At 43.4% G+C, this 9,272-nt stretch overlaps 1 non-coding gene across 1 annotated transcript; it reads left to right on the plus strand.

Moving 5' to 3' along the window:
• The first annotated feature begins 4,575 nt into the window (after positions 1 to 4,575).
• Trnat-ugu (transfer RNA threonine (anticodon UGU)) lies at positions 4,576 to 4,650 on the plus strand. The gene has a single exon. It is a non-coding gene; the product is annotated as a tRNA-Thr (tRNA).
• The last annotated feature ends 4,622 nt before the right edge of the window (positions 4,651 to 9,272 follow it).

Raw genomic sequence — 9,272 nt, forward strand, 5'->3', positions numbered from 1 at the left:
CTCAGCATTCCAGCCCTCCGGCACTGCGCATTATCGAGTCTGGCTGGAGAATTCGCGCCTCGTGAGGGCTCAGGGGAGTGTCCCGCGCCGCTCGCAGGCATGTGTCGCTCGCAATAATGCCAGACTACCGCCACCCCCATCCTTCTCCCAGTTCCCAGCCTCCCACACTCTGGGAACGCCTGCCTACGCTCCCGGCGACCAGCAGAAATGTTCCTTAATAAGGATTCTGGAAGCAACTGAGCCGTTTTGATACCTGCTTTGCTATAAACTGGACAGGGGCATGTTCTAAAGTAGCTGCGAATTCTTACAAGCTGCTCAGATGCGCATAACAGAATAATTCAGGGTGGATGTTATGGTGCGATTAAAAATCAATTATAATTGAATAATTAAAACCGAAGTGCAGGAAGATTAAGCCAGCAAAGTTAACACAAAGAGGAGTCGTGCCTTCCTTGAGACAAGAGAACAGATATTTACGTGGAAGGAAGATACTTTTAAAGTTCGACAAAGCCAAATATTGAAGTGTGTCAGTAAAATGAATATAAATGAAAAGACAATGATGTTAGAAATACAGAGACGAGGATTCATTCGCAATATGTACAACTGGAACCATATGTGATAGCCACAAAATTAAAATATTGCATCTCAATGACTACACAAAATCGTCTGCATTGTTTGTCAAAGGTTATCATGAAAGGGAAAGATGCCTCTAAAACGGTCGAGAGCAGACAATTAAAATTACATACGTAATACTCTGACCAAGTTACATACCTGTAATCGATCGAATCCGATTAATGACCAAATCGAAAGTCGGAAAATACGTCTCCTTCTCTTTCTTATCCTTCTATCAACAATATCTAATGTTTTTTTTTGCTAATAACCTAGTCGAACAACAACGTGTCGTTCTTTTTACTGGGTCATCGGAAAGTCCGTTAACATTTTGAAGATCCAATACTTCAAGTAATAATATAGGTAGAGAGATAAAAATTGACACACATGCCTAAAATGATATGTGATTTTATTGTAATCAAAAAGATGCATGAAATGACCATCAGACTGCGCTTTATATGATACAAAAGCAATGATTAGTACAATAGCTTATTGTTAAAATGACGATTTTCATTATAATAGATGCTCAAAATGTCAGCCGTCATTCATCTACAATACCTATAGTCGAAGGAGAACGTTGCGAACAGCACTGTACAGCAAATCTTTAAGTGCGGTGACAAACTGCCAGTGGATGTTGACTCCAAGAATCCGTGATCAGATCGGACGACTGCGGTAGACTTGCGACTTCAGGTAAACCTACAACCTATAACCACACTAATTGAGGTTTGGGGACCTGAGGGAGGTCGGAGGGGGTTCAAGCATCACGGAAATGGCAGCTCAGCAGCAAGAGGTTTTCCACAACTGTAACACTATGGGGTGGAGCGGAATCCTGTATAAAAGTCGTACCTTCCAGCAGGTGTTTATCAGCCACGCTAAGGATCTTGCTACTCTGTAACACATCAGACTACCTCGAACCCATCACGCTGACAGTTTGAAACGCAACACTTCGCATTTCAAACACCATCGGTTTTCCGGGTTTTGCACTCGTTTTAGGTTTCAATAAGAAACCGTATCATCTTAGAGATGTGTATCAAGTTTCCCTACTTACCCACATTCTTCCGTGAACTAGCGCATTTTGAAATATTAAAGAACTTTTCAATCGTCCAGCACTTTAAGAAAATACTCAATATCTACTTGTCCTTGCGTCATTCGTCCATCCACAGTAGATCTTATTCCGCTTCCCTACGATTTGCTTTCATCGGAGCGTTACCATGTACAAGAGCGTAAACTAAAGTCTCACTGGAATTCCCACGTTGAACTATAAAGTCCCTGCAAACTCTATGTGCTAGGAAGTTATGAACGATTTCACAAAGCTCTACGTAATTGATCTAGATCGTTTCTTGTTCACTAACACTGCGGCACCAAATCAAATGTCATTCGACAGTCGAGGAAAACACCATTAACGTACTATGCCTCGTGGAAGAACGCAGCAAGATGGGTTTCAGATAATCCCTGTTTGTGAAATCGATATCCTGCAAAGGAAATTTTGAACTTCCAGAAATGTCATAATATGCCAGCTTAAGACAGACTGCGGTAATTCTACAACACATTGACGTCAGCGAAATACTGGGGCTCATCATAAATATGGAAGTATCGTGAGAAATGCGTGCTTGAACATAAATCCGACTTCCAGCTAAGCCTGCTGGTTGCGCTGTTTTATTTAAATACGTGCCGCACCTTTTAATGTTCCCAGTACGTTGCAAGTGTTCTGTGTGGTTGTGAGTGCATTATGTCGGAGTTAGGTGTTTGGTTTTTCAAAAGGCAGCGATCAAAGATTTATACCACATACAGGGAAACTGGGAAAACGTCAGCTGCTGCGTCAGAACGGAGACGAAAGTGCGTTTTGAGTGGTTGTGGAAAACAGTCACTGAAAGGGATTGTTATGAAAAATAGAAGGGTTACAGGTCCGAAGTCACTGCTGAACTGCATGTCGCACACGCGAACCGCGTCGCTATCAAAACAACACTAAGGGAGATCCGTTAGCAGAGAATTGCAGGATGAGTTGTAATTCCAATGTCACTGATCAGTGACGCAAACTCCCGTAAGAGGAAACCATTGTGCCGAAGCCATAAAAACTAGAATATGGGGCAATGGAAGAGAGGCATTCGATATGATGAATCTTGTTACACGCTGTTTCCAAATTGTGCTCGAATTTAATCACTAGGGTGTAGAGTGGTAGGGTTTGACAATGATTTGTGCAGGCATATCGTGGTGTTCCAAGTGCCCTATGATAATTCAGAACGATCAAGTCCGTCCCATGTTCCAATGTTTCTTACCCAAAAGTGATGTTGCGTTCCAAGATGACAGGATCCTTGTGAAAGCAATCCGCATCATCCAGTACTGGTTTTTTGAGAATGAGGATGAATTTTCGCACTTCTCCCTGCCACCACAGTCACCTATCATAATATTACTGAGCTTTTGTGGTCTACTTTCGAAAGGTTGGGTGAGTGATCGCTGTCCACTTCCATCATCTAGACATGATCTTGTCATTATTTTGCAGGATGAATGGTACAAGACGACCCGGAAATCATTCAGGACTTGCATTTATCCAATCCGAGATGTCTGGAATTTGTTTTTAATGCCGAAAGATTTCCTACATTATATTAGGCATAGTAACGTATTGTGTTGGTGTTTCCATATTTTTGTCCACCCCTGTGGATCTGTGGGTATGCACATCTTCCCGAGGAGCGTTCTTGAAAAGGGGATCCTTGGTTCATGACTTACTATTAACGTCTACAAATAATCCGTTTTATTTTCGTGGACCGAGATATTTATAGATATCTAGGTTTCGGTTGGTTCTGTTGTTCAACTAGCAAGATTAACATGAACTCAAGGAGATGAAGTTGAACATGTTTACGATAGACCTTAGATAGTGGTAAATCTTTAACAGGAGTCCGAAACCAGTTGAAAGTTATGGGCATATATACTTGTTCACATCTGCTACGAAACGATTCTTAGGCAGGCAAAGATAGACGATATCAAACATCGTACATACGTAATACAGTCGGAGTGGTTTTTTTATAACGAAATAAGGTACAGATTTCACTGCAGGGGAAAGCAGAATAACATACATTTTGGACGCGTTATTCATACTGGCTCCAAGCTGTTGAGAACTATTGGGGGGATATTGTGCCACCCCTCAATCATGGCGGTTTTCAGTTCTTTGATTGATGTTCGTTGAGAAACACGTCTGTCAAGAGATTCCTAGGCGTGGCCTATACGGTTTAGGTCCTAGGAGAACGCAGACCATTCCTCACGCTCACATACGACACCTCAGCGGTCCTTTGTCGGTGCCATAAAAAGGAATTCTGGACCTACTGCAACCACAAAACCAACTGTGACTCATGCCTATTTACATCACAATGCTTCTGCCAAACCGAAGAATTTCTTAAAATTGTGTGGTATGTATCGCGTTCCCCTCTCCGTCCATCTAAGTGGTGGCCAGAATCACTTGTCACAGTGAAACGAGAATCGTCGAAGAACATCAATCCGGACCACTGTTGCTGACTCTGACGAGCATGTATGAAGATGGTATCTGTTCTTTCTGACATGTCCGAAAGAATAGACACCATCTTCATATAGTTAAGGCTAACCGGCCATTGGCCGGCAGGAGTGGCCGTGCGGTTCTAGGAGCTACAGTCTGGAACCGAGCGACCGCTACGGTCGCAGGTTCGAATCCTGCCTCGGGCATGCATGTGTGTGATGCCCTTAGGTTGGTTAGGTTTAATTAGTTCTAAGTTCTAGGCGACTGATGACCTCAGAAGTTAAGTCGCATAGCGTTCAGAGCCATTTGAACGTCACCGGACATTGACCTTATTCTTCTGTGCGGATGCACACGCATTACCGGACTCGGTAAAGTTGTCTGCCATGAGTAATGAGTGTCATGGGCAGGGGCACAATGAATGTAGGAATGTGGGTCTCACGGGGGGCGTGCACGAGATAAGTCCCTGCAGTCGCTCTGTCCTCCGTGCTCTCGGTGGCTCAGATGGATAGAGCGTCTGCCATGTAAGCAGGAGGTCCTGGGTTCGAGTCCCGGGCGGAGCACACATTTTCAAGTGTCCCCGTTGATGTACGTCAACTCCTGTTAGCAGCTTAAGATTGTGATTTAATTATCATTCCGACCAACATGCTCCCTACACCAACGGCCTCCTTCTCGACGGCGGAGTGGTTGAAGTGGTATAGATTCAACAGGCATCCGAGCATGCAAACTAGTCTAATTTAATCGCAGCAAAATAGTTCTGGCAGAGACCCGTGTACCGGTAGTGGTTTCACGGTCTGCAGCTATCTAACGGCGAGTGAGATGTATGTTCCTTTTCGCCACTAGGACTACGTATCGATGCTCCTGTGATCTGGTGGTCCGATTACGATCAGCAGCATGCTTTCGCAAAGCATATCAACTTTCAGGGGTATGTTTTAATCACAAAATGACTCTTTTGGACACACTCATTACTGTGGCCGTTTCAGTGACACTTTTAACTGCTCCACCGTGATCGTAAGTACTCAAATGGTATTTTGCAGACCTGCTGCCGTACCACACCAAATTTCCCAATAATCGGTTCCACAACACTTTGGTCTAATCCCGTACTGCATGAAATCGCGAATGCATGCAGAACGTTCGTGAATAGGCTTCACTGCACTTAACACATTCCGCCCTCTACATTTATTTTTACTATCACTGGTCGAGTGTTTCGCTGCAGGTTTCGGTTGTTCCGTAGCGGCTAGCAGTCTTCATCAGCAAGTGTGAATCGATCCGTCTCAACTCTCAAACAGTGTATTATATGCGCATCTATGATACTGAAATGTAGATATAAACTGTATATACTAAAACTTTTCATAAAACTTGAGATATCTGATGCTGAAAATGATATTTTAATACAAATTCGTAAAGTACTGGACTTATACGCAAGGCGGTGGTATCGAAGACAGAATTGTGTTCGGTATATGTCATCCTGACACGTGCAGCAAAATACAGGGTGGCACCATGAAATATAAATACGACATGGAATAGAACAGAACAAGTAAATTAGTATAAATTCGTATTTAGGTCCCTGCATCAACCCAATCTTGGAGAACCCACTATATTCCGAAAAAGCGCCAACGCGTGGGACAATGATGTTTGTAAAAATTATTGGTTCTCGTTGCATTCGCAGGTTTTATGCTCCGCTTCCAAGTCCCAAGTGAGCCGCCACCTCGGAAACCCCTGTAGATTCTGAACAAAACCCGTATCTCATGTAGCACACTGCGTAACAACGTCACATTTCAGATCCAACTTACTGCCTCTTTCTTAATATATAATACCCGAACAAATACCACTGAATTCATATATTTACAATATGAGGAGTTGCATCTGCGACGACTGGAAACTACTTCCTAGATTATCTCAAAGAGAAGTTACCACAGCGCCTGTTTATCGTTACCACCTAACCTTCCGTACGGATAGTACTAAAATTTAAACTTGGTAGGTTGTATTCAAATATTAACTTCGAGTTGAGAAAAGTTTCACTCGTGGGTCATACCTGTATCTATTCACAGCTCCGGCGTGGTTTTCTGACCAGGAAACGCCCTGTCCCAAGAGCCAGTCCACTCACAAAAAAACCACATGTCCTGTTGGAGTCATTGCCAAGCATGTCGGTAACTCGAAACTAGCGTGTCACTCAGCAACGACCGGCAAATCGTAACAATGAACCGTCAATGTCTCCTGACGTCACCCTGAGACTGCCTCGTGAATTTCAGCTACTGTTCCAAATGAACGCTGTTAACTCAAAGCTTGCAGGAGGAGAACGACCCCTCCCACCTACAAGCTACTCGATACAATAAAAGGACTATATAGAGAAAAAATAATCAAGCATCAGAGTGGTCACTGGTTTAATCAGACGATACGTGAAGTCTTTCACATTACGTCTCTGTCTGTATGATAATCCTTTAATTAACACTTAACTGTTTGGCAGATGGATCATGGAGCCACTTTCACATAACTTCACGACCATTCCACTGTCGAATAGCGCATGCGAAAAACAAACATCGAAATCCTTCCGACCAACCAATGATTGCTCCTATTTTATTACGATGTTCATTTATCCCTTTGTAGCTGGAAGTCAACTTAATATTTTGACATCCAAAGAAGTAATTTGGTGATTTGAAAATTTGTAAAATTACCCGCCATCGTGCCGGTCGCGGTGGCCGTGCGGTTCTGGCGCTGCAGTCCGGAACCGCGAACTGCTACGGTCGCAGGTTCGAATCCTGCCTCGGGCATGGGTGTGTGTGTTGTCCTTAGGTTAGTTAGGTGTAAGTAGTTCTAAGTTCTACGGGACTTATGACCTAAGATGTTGAGTCCCATAGTGCTCAGAGCCATTTGAACCATTTTTGATCCCGCCATCGTCGTATAATTACTGCCTTCCCTAAGTCGCTTATAATATCTTTCACAGTCCTTCTTCTATTTTATGGTAATTCGAAACGAGCTGCTGTTCTTTTAATTGTTTCGACGTCCTCCGTCAGTTCCTTTTGGTAAGGATCCCACACCACGCAGCATTACTTCAGAAGGAAAAGGACTAGCGAAGTTTAGGCAGTCTCCTTAGTAGATGTGTTGCACCTTCTATGTATTATGCCAGTAAAATGCAATCTTTGGTTCACCCTCCCTAACAATTCCTGTGACATGCTCCCAAATTAAGTTTTTCTTCGTTGTAAATCCTGCCTATTTAGTTTAATCGTTAATCTTTAGGAAAGTGTTATTTATAATGTACAGAGGAATGGAAAAGAAAATTTAGCATATGTTAAGTGGCGATCAGTGTGGGTTTAGGAGAGGTAAAGGCACCGGAGAGGCAATTATGAGGTTGCGGTGGATAATAGAATCGAGACTAAAGAAAAATCAAAACACGTTCATAGGATTCTATTACCTAGGCAACAAAATAACCAATAACGGACGGAACAAGGACGATACCAAAAGTAGACTAGCGCTGGAAAAAAGGGCGTGCCTGGCCAAGAAAAGTCTACGACTATCAAGCAACAGCCTTAATTTGAGGAAGAAATTTCTGAGAATTTATGTTTGGAGCACAGCATTGTTTGATAGTGAAACATGGATTTTGGGAAAACCGGAACAGAAGAGAATGGAAGCATTTCAGATGTGGTGTTACAGACGAATGTTGAAAATTAAGTGGACAGAATAGGTAAGGAATGAGGAGGTTCTACGCAGAATCGTAGAGGAGAGGAATATGTGGAAAACACTGACAAGGAGCAGTGACAGGATGATAGCACATCTGTTAAGGTATCAGAAAACGACCTCCATGGTACTCGAGGGAAATCTTGCTCAGGCCCATCACATGCTCCATGAAGTGTTGGATTATCGAAATGTGGCTGCTAAATGGGTGTCGAAAAACCTAGCCATGAATCACAAGAGTGCAAGAGTGGAAGCCAGCCTCGATCAGTCTACGCGGAAATGCAAGAGGTAAAATATATTCAGCTCAAAATTATCACTGGCATGAGACATTTGTGCACCACTTAACCCCGAATGCAAGGCCACATTAACGTGTAAGCACTCCAGTTCACCAGTGAGGAAAACTTCTAGGTGTCACCATCCTCAGGAAAGGTTATTGCTAAAGTGTTGGTGATGCAAAAGCTGTGATTCTCTTTGCTTTCTTCCTGCAAGGGAGAATCAATTCGGCACGCTACTGTGACACTCTCTCCAAACGCAGGTCTGCTATTCGACGAAAGAGAGCAGGGCTCTTGAGTGCTGGTGTTGTGCTCTTGGACGACAATGTGAAACCACTAACAGTAAGGCTCAAACAGTATCAGGTTCATCACTTCAGAGAGATTGGATAACCCACCCTACAGCCCGATCTTTTCCCACTGGCCTTTCGTCTCTTCCCTGCACTGAAAGCCGCACACCCGGAACTTTACTTTAAAACTAGTGCTGAGGTGGAGCAGCCTGTACGACATGTCCTTGCATCTCAGGGCATCGAGGTTCATCAAAGTGGTTTCTTCAAACTGATTGCACTCTATGACCAAAGTCTCAATGTCGATAGCCACTGTGACGAAAAACAGTGCAAGGTGTACAATTCATGATGCTGTGGTGTATTTGTTTTTGGGAATAAAGTTTCTATGTGAGAAACACAGACGAATTTTACTTTCGAACGTCCCTAGCCTAGCACAATCGCTAATTTCAATAATGTGGTAAATAAAAAAAATGGTTCAAATGGCTCTTAGCACTATGGGACTTAGCATCTATGGTCATCAGTCCCCTAGAACTTAGAACTACTTAAACCTAACTAACCTAAGGACATCACACAACATCCAGCCATCACGAGGCAGAGAAAATCCCTGACCCCGCTGGGAATCGAACCCGGGAACCCGGGCGTGGGAAGAGAAGAACGCTACCGCACGACCACGAGATGCGGGCCTGTGGTAAATAAATCCTCTACATCGTTTTCTAATGGAATGTCTCTGCGTCCATCTTAAGCGATTGCAGGGAGACAGGGAAAAATTAAGTTTGTATCGCCGGTCGATTCTTTCAAACCAGTTCTTATCGTATGGTAGTTTTGTGCTCTATCCACGGTGTCACCACACAACGTTAAAACAAAAGGGGGAGGACTGGATTTGATCTTTGAAAGAAGAGGCGCAATTGTATGATCTGCAACACATTACGTCAGATATGTATCACTGGAAGCCCAAAT

This window comes from Schistocerca gregaria, chromosome 3 (genome assembly GCF_023897955.1).
Source record: "Schistocerca gregaria isolate iqSchGreg1 chromosome 3, iqSchGreg1.2, whole genome shotgun sequence".
Lineage (NCBI taxonomy): Eukaryota > Metazoa > Arthropoda > Insecta > Orthoptera > Acrididae > Schistocerca > Schistocerca gregaria.